The sequence below is a fragment of the Podarcis pityusensis genome, assembly GCF_964106645.2.
Source record: "Podarcis pityusensis genome assembly, chromosome: 7".
Lineage (NCBI taxonomy): Eukaryota > Metazoa > Chordata > Lepidosauria > Squamata > Lacertidae > Podarcis > Podarcis pityusensis.
The window spans coordinates 81,751,200-81,767,994 of record NC_138031.1 but is presented as its reverse complement, the minus strand read 5'-3'; the positions used below and the strand labels follow the sequence as shown (position 1 = coordinate 81,767,994).

At 46.1% G+C, this 16,795-nt stretch overlaps 1 long non-coding RNA gene across 1 annotated transcript in view; it reads right to left on the bottom strand.

The window, feature by feature from the left end:
* Positions 1 to 16,484, bottom strand: part of LOC308482196 — a 349,785-nt gene extending 333,301 nt beyond the window's left edge. Inside the window, exons 1-2 of the long non-coding RNA XR_013989139.1 lie at positions 15,802 to 16,484; positions 12,848 to 15,444 (exon numbers count right to left, since the gene is read on the bottom strand). This is a non-coding gene — a long non-coding RNA (uncharacterized lncRNA). The remainder of the gene's footprint in view (positions 1 to 12,847; positions 15,445 to 15,801) is intronic.
* Between the last annotated feature and the right edge of the window lie 311 nt (positions 16,485 to 16,795).

The following is a 16,795-nucleotide window of genomic DNA, read 5'->3' as shown; positions in this document are numbered from 1 at the left end:
ACCACCGAAGCAGCATGAGAAAAGGACCCTCCGGCTCCCAACGCTCACCCATCTGCTTTCACAGAACCACATAGTTGGAAGGGACCACGAGGGTCATCTAGTCCGACCCTCCTGCCCAACGTGGGGCTCCAACCTGCCACCCTGAGATTAAGAGCCTCATGCTGTACTAACTGGGCTGTCCGCTTACTCAGGTGGAGGAGACTAGTGGGGCAAGCGAACTGCAACCAGGCGCTGCTGGAAAACAAGACCGTTTCCTTGGGTTAAAGAATGCGCGCGCCGCTTGCCAATGTGTCCGGTTCGGTGCAAGGGGGTGCTACGATGCAGCGCAGCCTTAACCAGGCTGATACGGTGGGAAACTCTCAGGTAAGTGTGCCTTAGGGGACGCCGCTATTACAGGCCCGACACCCTCCTTCCACACACCATGGCAATAAGCGGGCCAAGTTCTCGTAGCGGCCTGGTTAGTAAAAGCACCGTTAGTTGGGAGTGTGCTGGATAGCCCTAAAGAAAAAGGAGCCCCCTAGAGAAGCCTGCGGGGTGGGGGTGGGGGCAGGATCAGGTTAGAAGAATATATACAGTGGTACCTCGGGTTACAGATGCTTCAGGTTACAGACTCCGCTAACCCAGAAATAGTACCTCGGGTTAAGAACTTTGCTTCAGGATGAGAACAGAAATCGTGCTCCGGTGGCGCAGCGGCAGCAGGAGGCCCCATTAGCTAAAGTGGTGCTTCAGGTTAAGAACAGTTTCAGGTTAAGAACAGATCTCCAGAACGAATTAAGTACTTAACCCGAGGTACCACTGTAGTTCCGAAAGAAAAGGAAGGCTTAGCTGTCTTTAAGCTGGGCAGGATTTTCGCCGGCTCTCTGTCTAGACGGCAGGGGAGCTTTGGGGCGGAAGGGAGCAACCCTAGAGGCACAATGGGTCAGTGCGCCCGGTCGCTTCGAGTCCACCCTACCCAGGGACTGCTGTGGGCAGGATTCCTGCATTGCAGGGGGTTGGACTAGATGACCCCCGGGATCCCTCCATGATTCTAAGTGTCCGCAGCCCAGCCCACCTGCAAGCAGCCCTGTTTACAAAGTCCTCGCCATGCTTTTGCGGGAGAAGCGTAGCGGCGCCTCCTCCTCTCATTAGCTCTCCCAACAATGCCTCCCGGATGAGACAGGCCTGGAGTGGGCCTGCGACTCTTAGATTTGCAGATCTTCCCTTTCCCTCTCTGCCCTTTCCCTTTTTCTCCCGCCTGCACATTACATTTCAGTCATGCTTTGCAGCAGAACACGATATCCCCCAAAGAACCCAAAGAAGAGACAGAGAGAGGGAGGGAGGGAGGGAGAGATACCCTGACAGCAGCCATTAGTTAAGAAAAACCCTCGCGCAAGAGTATCAGCTAATTAAGATTCTGTTTAGCAATCCTGGATGGAATGTTAATGTTTCCCTCGGAAGGAGCGAGGAGGGAGGGAATGCAGTGGAAGGGGAGGGATAAACCCAAAACACCCCCAGCAGCACCACCTAGCCCTGTTTTCTGAAGAGGAATGCTGATGCAGGGTGATAACATCACTTGCTTGTGTCCAAGGTCTGCCCAAGCCTGTTAGAAAGCCATTATCTCAAATTACTCCTGTACTTCATTCGCTCCCTCTCCCTCTCTGGTTTGGGGCTGAGCGAGCTTCCCTTGGCGTTGCAGCCGTGCCTGGAGCCTGGCAAAAGCCAATACTCTCTGAGGGAGATGGAGGCTGAATCGAGCTTCTCTCTTTTTTCGCTTCGAACGCTCTTGGCCTGTCCCCAAATCCTTGGGCAAATATAGCCCTCAATCGCTGTAAGCCCGATTAGGATCTCTCCGCTGGCGTCTGGGCCCCGTGTCCCCTGGGGACTCAGCTGACCCCTTTGAAGCCCCTTCCTCTCTTGCTTACAGCGAAGTTGACATGATTAACTGGGGGGGTTTTACAAGGCGAAGTTCGTTAGCTCCCAACACTCAACACCTTCGAGGGGTGGAGAAACAGGAGGGAGAATAAAAGGAAAATATGCCCTGAGTTGACCTGCTGCACGTTTAGCTCCGGAAAGGTTCCCTTGGGGCCTATTCACAGGAAGGTGGGGAACCAGGTAGGTGGCTGTACCACTTTGTACTGTGTGCGTTTGTGACATGAAGGAATGCACCTCTGTATAAAATGTTTCTGTGCACAGAAAGGCCTTCTGGCCTCTCCAACCCCTGCAATAGGCAGCCATTCTCTGAACAAGACATTTTGGTACATAGGGAGAAACATCCAGAGGTATGAAGTGTGAGCTGAAGTGGTACAACCCAGACACAAGTTGTTCACCTCCAGGCCTTTGACATGATCTAGCCAAAATAAAGCAACTTTAATAGACTTGATGTTAATGGTGAAGTCCTTGCTCACCTCCCAGATCAAGGAGATGGAAATCACTTAACACTGACCAGCGTGCCACTCTAACTTTCTACCCTGGAGAAACCTGATGTACTCTTTTAGCTTGGATGCCTTTTTATTGCTGTAGAGCTTCTTGATGATTTCTTCCAGATTGCAATGAGAATAATAGAAATTTCAAAGCCCTTACCAAGCCAGCATGCTTGGCCCCAAATTGTAGGTGGAGGACTGAGGCTGAAAGACAGTGGTTTGCCTCAGGCAACCTGGCCGATTCTGGGCCGGCTCACCAACATGAGCCATTCATAGGGCAACATGGGGGACTAGAACTTCAGAGACAGCAGAGAGAGGACTGCATTGCTTCAGGATGGATCTATGAGAGGCTGCATGCCAATGATGGGCAGTGCCAAAGCCAGCAGGCCAGAGCCCAAAGTGGACACGGTACCACCTCCTCTCTCTTTTTCTGCCGCTCTCTTTCTCATTTCTCTGTGCTTTGACAACCATGTGTAATTAGGCCATTGGGCCACAGTCTACATCTAGGGTAGCCAAAATGGTGCCCTCGAAATGTTGTTAGACTACAGCTCCTGTCATCCCAAATCAGCATGACCAGTGGACAAAGATGATGGAAGCTGTTGTCTTATGACAGCTGCTGGCCTGAAGACTCTGGGTTCTCAGAGAGGGAAAGAAGAAAGCACCAGAGATGGTGCTGAAGAGGAGAAGGTGAAGGTGATGACAAGAATAAATCAGCGTGCACTGGAAACCAGCCACCAATGTTTTAGAAGAAAAGCCTCTTTGGGTGAAAAAGTTGGCACCTTTTTTGCTTTCAATAAATCTTTGAAGTTCCCTTATTTATTTATTCAGCTGGCCCTGAATGAGTTTGTGGCTGAAAATGGTTTATAAGCCAGTGATTTTCCTACTCATAGATTCACGACCATATTCTTGACCATATATTCCAGAGTTGTAGGGGCTACATTTTGTAACCAGACCATGAAACCAATACCTCCAATGGTGAGGTGACTAATGCGTATATGGGGAGAAATCCTTTGAATGGCAGTTTATGGAATGGACTTACAACCACAGACAGGCTGGCTGAATCCAAGTGTTTGGATCTCTATTTGTTTCTCAAAAAGCCAATTCATTCCTGCTGAAACCAATAAAACAAGAGACAAGTATTGTAGAATATATTAATCACATTGTGGAGTGGCCTGATTGACGGCTGTGCTGCAAAGTTAGCTGAGTTACAAAAGCTGTGAGACAGCAGAGAACCACTCTTGATGAATTCATTGATTTGCAACCACTGAACCTGCAACTGCTACATCAGAAGAATTAGAGGACAGTAAATGAGCCACTCAGAAACTACCAGATATGTTTCTTCTTTCTTCCAAGGAGGGCTTATAACATGGGCATGCAGGGAAGCCAGGACAAATTGAGCTTGGGGCTTACGTTATCTTGGCATCGTGGCTCTGTGCTTTGGATAGTCTCCACAGAACGCTGCTTGGAATTTGTGATATTGCATGGGGAGTGCCAATGGCTCTAGTTCAAATTCCATATTTGAATCTCAGGGCTGGCCCTACCGAAAGGCAGAGTGAGGCAACTGCCTCAGGTGCCAGTGCCAGATTATTGCAGAGCAGTGGAGAGGTGTTGGACAACAGTGTGTGTCCTATGGCATATGCAGACTATTCTGTACGCCTTAAGCTAATCTCTCTTCTTGCATTCAGGCCCAGGAGAGGACACCTCCTCAGCACCAATGTTTAAAATGTCCAATCAGCACCTGTAAGGGGAATGGGTTCTAACTTGTCCTTTGCCGCAAGCATCAAAATGTGTTTGGCTGTTTCTCTTTGTATATGCAGAACATTTCAATGGTAAGGATATGGGAACAAGACTAAACAGAAATAAATGAGGTCCCTGTCTTGGACATGTTCAGAATTAAAGTTTTAAAAAGACAGTATCTCTAACATACTGTATTCTTGATATGCTTATCTTTTTATACCTCATAACCTTAGTGGACTTGAAAAATGAAAGTCAATCCCACTCGCTTTTAAACAAAGGTTTCTGGCTTTCACAATATCAGTTTTTCTAATAACAAATTCAGGTGGTCAAGGGCCTATCACTTAAGCATATAATCAATATATTTTAGTTTTAGAAGTTCATGGAGGGTATGCACCATAACAAAGCCCCTCAAACCTCTGTAAAGAATAATATCAAATCACTTCACAGATGGTTGCTTCCACATTAGGGTTCTTGAAGCATTGCATTTTTATTTTTGCAATCAGCTGGAAGCAGAAGCAAATATAGGTCTGTATTATCCAGCAGTTCCTGTTCACATGGTCAAGATCCTAATAATATATTTGTTCAGAAGCGGTAGTAGTCTGACTGCTCCCTGCAATTGAACCTTTCCTTATTTGCTTCTTCCCTTAAGTAGCCAATTAGCTGCTTTCAGCTTGAATTACAGAAGAAGAAGTGCTCTGCTGGATCAGAACAAAAGTATATCCATCCCACTTTCCCGTTTCCCATAGTGACCTTCCAGATGGCTCAAGGGAACCCACAAACAGGATAGTAGTATCAGTAACTGGCATTCAGTGGCGTAAGGCCTATGAACTTGGAAGTTGGTTGGCATCTGTCTATCTTGGGAGGCAATGGAAGAGTGTGCCTTTGGGGGTGAAGTCAAACCATTGGAGAATTACAGCGCCTGCAGTGGCTGTAGAGGCTGATACAGAAGAGACATGTTTTGTTGCAGCTGGGGCAGAAGCAGGCATCCATTTGTGCATGGCGTTTCTCTCTCTGCGCTCCTCCCGGTGGTCATTCCTCCTCTTCCACTTTGGTCACAATTGCTTCTTCGGAGTACAGAAAAGTTTCCAACCATGCCGATGACTTGACACTCATAAAGCTGTAACAGAGGAGTGACAGCTCATATAAGTGGCTTGAAAAACTCTATTGCGATTTCATAATAGCACAAACAGCCACAGTGTTCTTAATTGTGCTTGGAATTGGCCTTTATTTCTAACAAGAGCAAAGCTTCTAATCTTATCTCAGAACACATCTCTTCTGCCTGAACCCACCCCTTATCTCTACTCCCCAATTGCCAGTAGCCCTGCCAGTTACATTTATCCGATGCTTGATCTTCCAGATGTGCTAGGAAAGCTCTCTTTGCCTGGGGTGGGTCAGGCACAGCTGCCGCGAACTGAAGGAGCCCCTCAGATTCTCCACTCCAGGAATATTTAAAAGTGGCCTTGGCACTGATGTAGATCCAGGTGCTATGCTGTGAACAAGACTTCACTTTCTGCTACCATCACATCCTCCCCACTTCTTAAATATTTATCTTGGCTCCTTGTCATACATCACTTCAAGTTTAAGCTTCATGCTGCCAGTTTTAAACCTCTCCACCTCTGTGCTCCCGATCTAGATTTTTTCTGCTGTCTCCTCTGACACCTTTCCTTGCTCCTCCTGTTCTGCATGTGCTTATCTACTCTCAGACACCCTCTAGCTCACTTTCTGTCTCTCATTTGCATCTCTGGGTGCTTCCAGACAGGTGCCTCGTGTGTGATCAGGGTTCCTCGTGCTTGCAAGGTTTTTGCAGTATCCACAAAATGTTGTTGGCATAAAAATGCCAATCTGTACCTCCACCACCCTTGAATCTGGATTTACCCTTTCTGGGGGTGGGGAATCTGGTAAGTAAAGTAAGCCATGTTACTAACTACCCATTTAAAGGTAAAGGGACCCCTGACCATTAGGTCCAGTCGCGGACGACTCTGGGGTTGCGGCGCTCATCTCGCTTTACTGCCGAGGGAGCCAGCGTACAGCTTCTGGGTCATGTGGCCAGCATGACTAAGCCGCTTCTGGCGAACCAGAGCAGCGCACAGAAATGTTGTTTACCTTCCTGCCAGAGCGGTACCTATTTATCTACTTGCACTTTGACGTGCTTTCAAACTGCTAGGTTGGCAGGAGCTGGGACCGAGCAACGGGAGCTCACCCTGTTGCGGGGATTTGAACCGCTGACCTTCTGATTGGCAAGTTCTAAGCTCTGTGGTTTAACCCACAGCGCCACCCATGTCCCAACTACCCATTTATGATACCTCAATTACTTATTTACAAATTAAGTCTCCAGCTGGAAGTCACGTTCCTTCCTTCTCCTGTGATGCTCACCCTTGTAGCAGCATCCCCCCCTCTCCTTTTGTCAAGCTTCCCTGTTCCTTTTCCCTTCCATTTTTCATTTTCTCCACTTTCCTTCTTAAAATCAAGCCTTTACTTCACTGCCCCAGCCTCATTTTGCCTGCTTCTGCGCTCCCATCTGATCCTCCCCATTACTCAGCATCAGTATCTGATCGCCCTGCTCCTCCATCTTTGTCTTGCCTATCTGATATAGATTGTAAGCTCTTTGGGTAAGAACTGTATCAGTTTTATGCCCTTTACAAAGATAGCCTTGCCACAGTTATACATGCTCTGGTAACCAGGTTGGATTACTGCAATGTGTTGCTCAGAAACTTCAGTTGATGTGGAATGCAGCAGCTGTTAACTGCAAGCGGCCAAACTGAACATATTCTGCAAGGGTTTAAAATTTTCCACTGTCTTCCAGTGTGTGCTTGGACTCAATTCAAAGTGCTGTGAGCTATAAAGCCCTTAATGATTTTTGATCAGGGTATCTGAAGGATCATTTTGTCCCCACATACCCACCTCCCTCCTGCCATGCTTTGTGGCTTTTCTCTGCATGTCCACACCTTCAGAGGTAGGTTAGCGACAAGGAAAATGGCCATGTCCCATTTGTGGAAGAATGTTTCCCAAGTTTGCCTGGTATAGTCAGTTTTCAGACACCTGGTCCCATTTGCACAAACATTTGGGGAATGGCTCTGTTCCTTTCTTTTTCTTGTCTCTCTGGCCATGTTGTAAGGATTTTATCTTCTTGTTGTTCTCTCTGAACTCCACAGTCTGTCTGATGTTACTGTTGTTACTGTTAGTGGTTTTGTGTGATTTTATATGTTCTATTTATTACGGTATTTTGGTTTTGTTCTTACCTACTGTTGTAAGCAGTGAAGGGACGTGGGTGGCGCTGTGGGTTAAACCACAGAGCCTAGGACTTGCCGATCAGAAGGTCAGTGGTTTGAATCCCCGTGATGGGGTGAGCTCCCGTTGCTCCTGCCAACCTAGCAGTTGGAAAGCACGTCAAAGTGCAAGTAGATAAATAGGTACTGCTCTGGCGGGAAGGTAAACGGCGTTTCTGTGCGCTGCTCTGGTTCGCCAGAAGCGGCTTAGTCATGCTGGCCACATGACCCAGAAGCTGTACGCCGGCTCCCTCGGCCAATAAAGCAAGATGAGCGCCGCAACCCCAGAGTCGGCCACGACTGGACCTAATGGTCAGGGGTCCCTTTACCTTTACTGTTTTAAGCTGCCTTGGGAGCTAAGCGTTGAAAAGAACTGCTCTAAAAAACAAAGTATGCTGCATTCTGCACACTTTTGTTGCTCCATGCTCCTGGATCCATCTCTGTCACTGGAAGACAAGAAGCAGCTATGATCAACTATGGCTAGTTTCTCCATCTATGGCTGTTTTTGGACCTGAAGAGCCTGGCCAAAGTGCTGCAGGCTCCAGTAACCTCCTACCTCCATTACTGTACCATGCTGTATGTAGCACTGCCTTGATTACAGAACATGCTCTGCTCAGTGCAAGGAACCCGAGTTTATAAAACATCAAAGTTTGCCCAAATCTTTGCTTATTGTTGTAGAATGATTTTGTTTCCGAGTTTGTTTTAATTGTACTCATTTAAAATTGTACTCATTTAATCATGGGAGTGGCCGCCGGGACCACATAACACTGGTTCTGAGAGATCTGCATTGGCTCCCAGTACGTTTCCGAGCACAATTCAAAGTGTTGGTGCTGACCTTGAAAGCCCTAAACAGCCTCGGTCCTGTATACCTGAAGGAGTGTCTCCACCCCCATTGTTCAGCCCGGACACTGAGATCCAGCGCCGAGGGCCTTCTGGCAGTTCCCTCATTGCGAGAAGTGAGGCTACAGGAAACCAGGCAGAGGGCCTTCTCGGTAGTGGTGCCTGTTGGGATACTGCCAGGGAGACAAAGGCCATCATGCCCCCACGCCGTCTCCGGACGGTCCGTCGATCTCCCGTAGAAACGCAGTATCAGTCAATTAGCGACACAAGCCTCAGAAATAGCTTGCCACATTCCAGAGCTTGTGCACGCTCTTTCAGCAGAGTTTGCACGACGAAAGATGCACCCAGGAGAGCATTATTTACAATTTTATTCAGCGATGGTCAGAACAAAGAAAACATGACTGCCTGCTTCGATGTCCAGGCGCAGAGAGAGGATACAAAAGCTATATACAAAAACAGAAACATCCTGTGAACAGGAAATACGCAGGCTGTGACACAACAACCTGCTCCCTTCTTAAAGTGGAACGGAAATATCCTAACAGTGCCCGCCTTGTGGAACGCCCTCCCATCAGATGTCAAAGAGATAAACAACTACCTGACATTCAGAAGACATCTTAAGGCAGCCCTGTTCAGGGATGTTTTTAATATTTAACGCTGTACTGTTTTTAACACTTGATTGGGAGCCGCCCAGAGTGGCTGGGGAAACTCAGCCAGATGGGTGGGGTATAAATAATAAATTATTAATTATTATTATTATTATTATTATTATTATTATTATTATTATTTCCAAGCTGTTAAATGCTTCCTACTCTTCATACTGGCTGATAGCACTAAGGATCTGAGCTAGAATCCCTCCTAACTCACTGAGCTGGCCTCTGGCCCATTAGCTGCCAACTTCTCCTACCTGATCCCTGGCAACAGTTGTGTCCAGTGGAGAAAAAAAAACCCATTCACTAAACACTAGGCTCCAATTTGCACATAGCGATTAAGCAAACCAAATGCCGTCATTCTGAAAATGCTAGCAAAAATGTTATTAATACAGCGAATTTTGAGGGGTGATTAAATGATTTAAATCTGAAATGTACTCCTTAAGAAATTCCTCAGAAACCATGGGAATCAGGTATGCTGTGCAGATACTTGTGAAATTCAGCTATAATTAATGCTAAACTGGAAAAAGCGACCGAACGTCCTTGGGTATTTTCTGGCATTCCCACCTGCTGGCTGTTCCCCTCTCCCGTCATTCAAAATATCTCTGTTAAGCTGAAATCTCCTGATTTGGATACCCTCCTCCTTCTTAAGTCTCATGCTGCTTTCTGCATAGGTTTTAATATCCCATGATTTACCTTAAAAGGCCTTGCCCCTCTGCTTGCATGTGAAGACCCCCCAAAACCACCCCCAAATGAAGACACAATAGACACAGATTTTAGTTTAAGGTTTTTGGCATTAAATTTTGGCCACAACTTTATGGATTACAGCATGTGAGTGGTTGCTTAGGCATTGGTTCCAGACGACCTGAACCTGCACGGAGGCAGGAACAGGACTGACACTGGGCACCACCATATGTCGGTAAGGGAAAGAATCCTGGAGGAGCGAGAACTCCTTCGATCTCACAGCTCACCCCAGATGCTCCCAGGGGCTCTGGCGTGGCCCTAGCCCCTTGCCAGACAAAAGCAAGGTGAGCCCCTGGATTGCTTTAACGGAATTCCCTAGCAGCAGCAATGGAGGGGCAGGCACAGCCAACCACGTCCCCTCCCCAAAACATTGAACCAACTGCCTAACCGCCAACCTTACAAAGTTATGACGATTTGCTACACGGCAGGCAAAAACCAAGTGGCACCAGCCAATCAGCCAAATGGCAAAATTCCTACCGGGCCCCTGCTCCAACACAGACAACACCTAGACAGGCATAGCAAGGCCATAAGAACAACCCTCCTAAATATAGGGAGAGGAGGGTGGGTGATTCACTGCACGTGGCAAGAAAGTGAAACTCTCCAGCGACGTGCAGCAGCTTAAATAGCCCCTCAGCAGCCAATAGCCAACCCAACTGACCAAATTTCTGCCCCAGCAACAGAGGGGCAACCAATGGGGTGTTGTGGCCATCCAAATGGTCCCACCCCACAACAGGGAGGCAGTTTCTGGTGATCTCACTGCAACACGTGCCCTCCATGATGGAGGACCCGACTTCCAACTATGACCATATTCTATGACCTGATTCCTGGCTACTTCATTGACGTCGTTTCCCCCATGCCTCCCCCATCACTGTCACATGCCCTTTGTACATCCCTCTTTCTCATAGGGCTTCTCACCAGCTCTGTGCACTTCACAGTGCTATCCTTTGGCAGTAATGGGCTGAAAATTTCTTCTGTGTCCCATCCCCCCACCCCCACCCCGCCCAACCATTCTCTTGCTAATCAACATCTCAAAGAGGTCCTACTGACAATGACAGTAGATGCTCCCTGTGCAGGGAGCTAAAGTTAATGGAAGCCTTATTTAGGCTGACTAGACATTAAGTATGGTAGTCTTTGGAGGAGCTGGCTGGCTGATCAAAAGGCTATAACCTTATTTTGTAGCCTTTGTGAGGCTAGAGGGACAGAGTTCCTGCAGGGTTGTGTCCTCTGGCTGAGAAGCTCCTGGAGCTTCTCCCTTTAAGGAATTAGACTGAACTTCAAGAGTCTTTCACTGTGCATTACAAGGTCCCTGTCTCATGGGTCGTGGTGGATTGTGTCTCTGAACACAAAGTGAAAATGGGAATGGTCCCAGCTTTAAACATTTATGCCCCCAATAAAGTTTCAGCCATTCCTTCATTGTATATGACTAGTGCCCCCAGACAGGGAGGGACATGTTTATAAACACATTCAAAGCATCCATGGCGGTGATGGATAAGCTACACCTGTGAGCTACATCCGGTTTCACACCTGCATCAGCAGTCCACAGATTTTCCTTGCTGGGCCAGGGCATTCTTGCCCAACAAGCATAGAAAGCACATTAAACCACCACAAAAGTGGAAAATTTAGCTAAGTTCCTGCTTCTGAAATATAGATGCGAAGCATGTCATCTGTGCGACTGAAATAATGGCTGCTTCTCTTCCTTATCATTTTGTAACACCATATTGTGAGAAAGAAGATGTAAGTATCAACATTTTTGGGGGATGACAGTGGCTTGGAAATAAATCCTGGCAACCAGATGCTGGCTTGAATCTTTTTCCTTTGGAAGACTTTGTATCACATGGTGCTTCCCTGGAGTGACTCTCCAGGGTTTGGAATTCATTTCACTAGAATGCTGGAGAAGGTTTTTGACAGCAAACCCAATTGAATTAGACACAAGTTCATTTGCACAGATTTCTGAGGCCAGGAACAGAAAATAGAGGAAGCAGCATTTATTCTGTAGTTGGTTTGTTAAAAATGTTTAAATAATTGCAATAGTTTTTTTTTAATAAAAAAAGTAGAAGGACCAAGGCTGCAATTATTCTGTACGCACCTGACCGGGTGCAAGTCCAATTGAATATAATGGAGCTTACCTCTGAGCAGAATGCATAGGTTTGTACTGTAAAACTGCAATTCTGTGCAAACTTACTTGGGAGCCAGGATGGAAGGCAATTCTTTTGGTGTACGGTAACTTTTTAAATATGAATTTGCACTTTCCAAATCAATGCATCAACCAAAACATACCCTTCAAAATTTGCACTCCTCCTGATTTTGTGATTCAGTTCTCTAATAAAAAACATGTATATAAGGGAAAAGTGCATTAAAATGTGTATATATGTGAAAATAACGTAAAAACGCATGTATTAGGATAAGTACGCATGAAAATGCATATGACTTTTCAAGTATACCCTTTTTCTTTAAAGAATTGCAAACTGATGAAGAAGTGGCATGAATCCATCTTTACCTAGGAGTAAATGCCATTGAACACAGCAGAACATACTCTACTCAAAGAGTAGGGTTGCTCTGCATTTCTGAATAAGCCGATTGTAAAGCCATGTGACACTTTCTGAGACTTGCCTGCCTTTTGGGGCAACTCTCTTTCAGCAAATCCACACAGGAATATTAGTCTTTTTGCATTTAATCACCAAATACTAACAATGAACTATTCACTTCATTAAAGGCACTCAGAAATTCTGGCCAGCTGTTCCATGCCACTTGGCTGAGGACAAGGTGGAGAAAGATGAGCAATCCAATCCTCCGTTGCACCCAGTGTGTAATTTTGCCACACAATTAGATTTTCATCATTTGATTGCTAAACTAGAATCAGAACCCAAGATGGCCCTTTTGATGGTTTCTGGGCTTAAATTCTGACACATTTCCATTCACGTTGTTAATACCAGAGATTTTGGGAACAGTTTCCAATGAGTTATTTAAAAGTATTTTCCTGAATGGAAAAAGGCATTAGGAATTAGGACTGAACTCAAACATTATTTTTTTTTGCAGATATTTCTGGCTGTGGCAAAACTTAAACTCCTTTCACTAGTTCTTTTGCCATCCATTATGTGCAGAGTCAAATTGTATGATTGGTATAATATAATAATAATCTGGAAATTAGGATGTCCAGATTGGGGGAGGTGGCATATGGGAAACCTAACTAAGGCTGCTGTGCAAATCAGGTGACCACGGGATGCGGGTGGTGCTGTGGGTTAAACCACAGAGCCTAGGACCTGCCGATCAGAAGGTCGGCGGTTCGAATCCCTGCGACGGGGTGAGCTCCCGTTGCTCGGTCCCTGCTCCTGCCAACCTAGCAGTTCGAAAGCATGTCAAAGTGCAAGTAGATAAATAGGTACCGCTCCGGCGGGAAGGTAAACGGTGTTTCTGTGCGCTGCTCTGGTTCGCCAGAAGTGGCTTAGTTATGCTGGCCACATGACCGGGAAGCTGTACGCCGGCTCCCTCGGCCAATAAAGTGAGATGAGCGCCGCAACCCCAGAGTCGGCCATGACTGGACCTAATGGTCAGGGGTCCCTTTACCTTTATCTTTAACTAAGGTTACTGTGCAAATGAGGTGACCACCAGATGATTGAAATGCTTGAAATCTGCAGCATGGTGATTTCTCCCCACCCATCCACACAGCATGAGCTTGGGATTTTAATATTCAAATAAGGCAGCCAGCAGAGGATTGGTCTACTAGTACCCAATGCATTTTCAGGTTCTTCTCCAGGTCCTACGTTCCCCAGACACCATCCGTTACATTCTCTTCTGTTCATTCTTTCTGATGATACTTGCAGAGTAGTTTAGGAAAAGGAAGCATTCAACCAACAGCTGCATTCACTTGTAGACATATGGAACTTTATTACAGTGGATGGTAGAACGTGACCAGGTGCCGCCTGTGATCGCCAATAGCTTGTCAATGCTCTGATCTCCAGAAACCTGCATCCCATATGTGCCTTCCAATGCAAGTGCGCCAATAAGAGAAACCGTGGCTCATACAGATCAGGTTTTTGTTTTTTTAAAAAAGCATCTAGCATGTTTTAATCTTTTGGCATAGCATAAAGGCATCACTGCATGCAAGCCATGTTGCTATTAACAGAAAGAATCCCGCTTCACTTTTAGAACATTTGATCTTAGAAGTCCCCTAGAGATAAAAAGACTTATTCAGCACAAGTGATTGAAGGATGCTTCCCATTTAAGAAGCAGAAAATTCTCTGGTTTTCCTGTAGTTTGTCCCATATTTAAAACTTTTGCAAAGTGTTGTTGTTTTTTAAATGAATAACATCTGCTTTGGTTGAAAGCAGTATTCGTGGCCTGGGCTTTGCTTTATCATTATTGATGTATCGTTTAACAACATAGTTTGTATTTTTTAACAACTTGGGGAAAAGTTGGAGCAAAAGGGGCACACAGCATTTTGCAAGCTCTGCTTCTCCATGGGACAAACAGAACGAGGCAGCAGCAAACCTATATGTTAGAATGGATCACAGGAGATCTTCCATAAAACTGGTTAATGAGGGATGCTTCAACATGGCTGAGCAGATGGGGTGGAAGTCCTGAACCTTTCTCCCAGAAGCAACTCATCCTCAGCTGATTTTCTCCTAGTGGGGCTTCAAGGCCAGAAGTCACCCCTGTGAGGAGAAAAATAGGAGAATATACAATAGAGCAGGTGAGAAGGAAGTAGTCACACACAGCTTGGCAGTGCAGGGGGTGGGCAACCTGCCACCCTAGGACCACTGTGGCTCAAAAGCGCTATGCAAGTGATCGTCACAGAGCAAGCCAGGCATTAAACCACACAGTTCAGAGTTGGAGTTAATTCTTTATTAGCAAAAACACGATCTTCACAGCGTTGGCTGAGTGTCAGGCCTAATGAGCAGAGAAACTCATTCCCTGTGGGACTCAGTTGCCAAGACAAAAGTTCTCTGCTTGTCTATGTCTCCTCCTCTCCAGGGCTTCCCAAAGGCGATTGGAGACTGTGCCAATCTCTCCTTGGGCAGAAGAGACATGAAGACATGGAGAAGGGCAGTTTGTCTCAGCAGGAGGGGGTGGGGGACACTTGTGACTCTTCCCCAGCCTGACAATCTCTGCATCTTTACCACCCTCCTCAAACTTGCCAGCTTCAGTTCCTGATTAGGGACTTCTCTCTGCCACAGACTCCTGTCCTATTCAACTTTTATCCTAGGGTTGGGTTCTCCACCAACAAACCTACATTCATGGTCATCGCAAGGTAGTTAAAGATAGGAGCAAGAATAGTTAGGCCTGTGGGACAAAGCAGAGATGCATGTCCCCACTTCATTCATTGTCCTCCATGAGATCTTAATTGCATAGAGTGGGATAGGGAGGTCCTGCATGCTGAGTTGAGAGGACCATGTTGCACATGTCTAGACTTCCCTGGAGATGTGGAATTCTGATTGCACTGAGCTCCACATCACTGGGAAAGACTCTCTGCACACAGCAGGCTCCCTTCTACAGATGTGGCACAGCCAACCCGTGGACAGCAGGGGGCAGGGCCAGTGGGACAAATCCCATTTATAAATGTTTATGGTTCTGTGAAGGATAACACACGAAGGGGCATGGAACCCCAGGACAAATATGGGAGATGGCCATCAGCTTCAAGCTAGAGAGGGAACTTGTGGCCCTTCAGATGTTATAGGACTTCAATTCCCAGAAGCAATATTGGATACAATATACAATTTTCATCATGGGAAAAGTTATGGAGGGAAGATTTGAAATTTACCCCATGCTGTACATTGAAGGAGAATTATATGAAAATGATGTTTCATTTGGTACCTAAGGTAAAGGTAAAGGGACCCCTGACCATTAGGTCCAGTCGTGGCCGCCTCTGGGGTTGCGGCACTCATCTTGCTTTATTGGCCGAGGGAGCCGGCGTACAGCTTCCGGGTCATGTGGCCAGCATGACTAAGCCGCTTCTGGCAAACCAGAACAGCGCACGGAAACGCCGTTTACCTTCCTGCCTATTTATCTACTTGCACTTTGATGTGCTTTCGAACTGCTAGGTTGGCAGGAGCAGGGACCGAGCAACGGGAGCTCACCCGTCACGGGGATTCGAATCGCCGACCTTCTGATTGGCAAGTCATAGGCTCTGTGGTTTAACCCACAGCGCTACCCGCATCCCTCATTTGGTACCTAACTCCTACTAAAATAGCAAAAATGTATAGAACTGCTACAAATACAGTATTTGCTGGAAGTGCAAAGAGAAGGAAGGCAAATTCCACCATATGTGGTGGACGTGCAAGATGACAAAAGCATATTGGGAAATGATTTATAATGAGTTGAAGAAAATGTTTAAAATAACCTTTGTTGGAAAAACCAGAAGCTTTCTTATTAGGAATTTTAGGTCCAGAACTACTAAAGGAACAGAAAAGACTGTTTATGTACGCTACGACAGCTGCACGGATGCTGTCGGCCCAGAGATGGAAGGAAGATAAAGTACCTAACAAAGAAGAATGGTTAACAAAGATGATGGACTATGCTGAAATGGCAAAAGTGACGGGGAAGATCAGAAACCAAGAAGATGATAAGTTTAATAAAGAATGGGGGAAATTTATAAGTTACTTAAAAGAACACTGTAAACAATTAAAAACATTGGCAGGATTTTAAAAACACTTGCAATGTAACAAGAACTATGGTAAGGACTGAGTGTTAAGGAAACATGGAGAACAATATACGATGCAGTTGGAAAAGAATAACTACGGGAACCATGAAGGGGTGGAGGGAAGGCAAGGGATTCAGAGAATCCTATGGGTATTTGATTATGATTTACATGTGATTCTAATTGTTAAATGTAAAACTGAATAAAAATATTTTTTTTAAAAAGGCAATGGTCAGGAGCTGTAGTCCAACAGCTTCTGAATGGTGACCATTTCCCCCATCTCTGCCCCATCATTGCTGAACCAGATGGATTCTTGGCCTGACCCAGTGAGGCTATTCTTCTGTTCTGACATTCACATGTTACACCCAGGGCCGGATTTAGGTTTGATGAGGCCCTAAGCTACTGAAGGTAATGGGGCCCTTTATATGTCCAGCTGTCCTTTGTCAACAACAAATTGTTGCTGTTTTTTGTGTTGAATATATGCTATATGGTAATTTATGGACCCAGTAGGTATCGAAAGCCATTTGC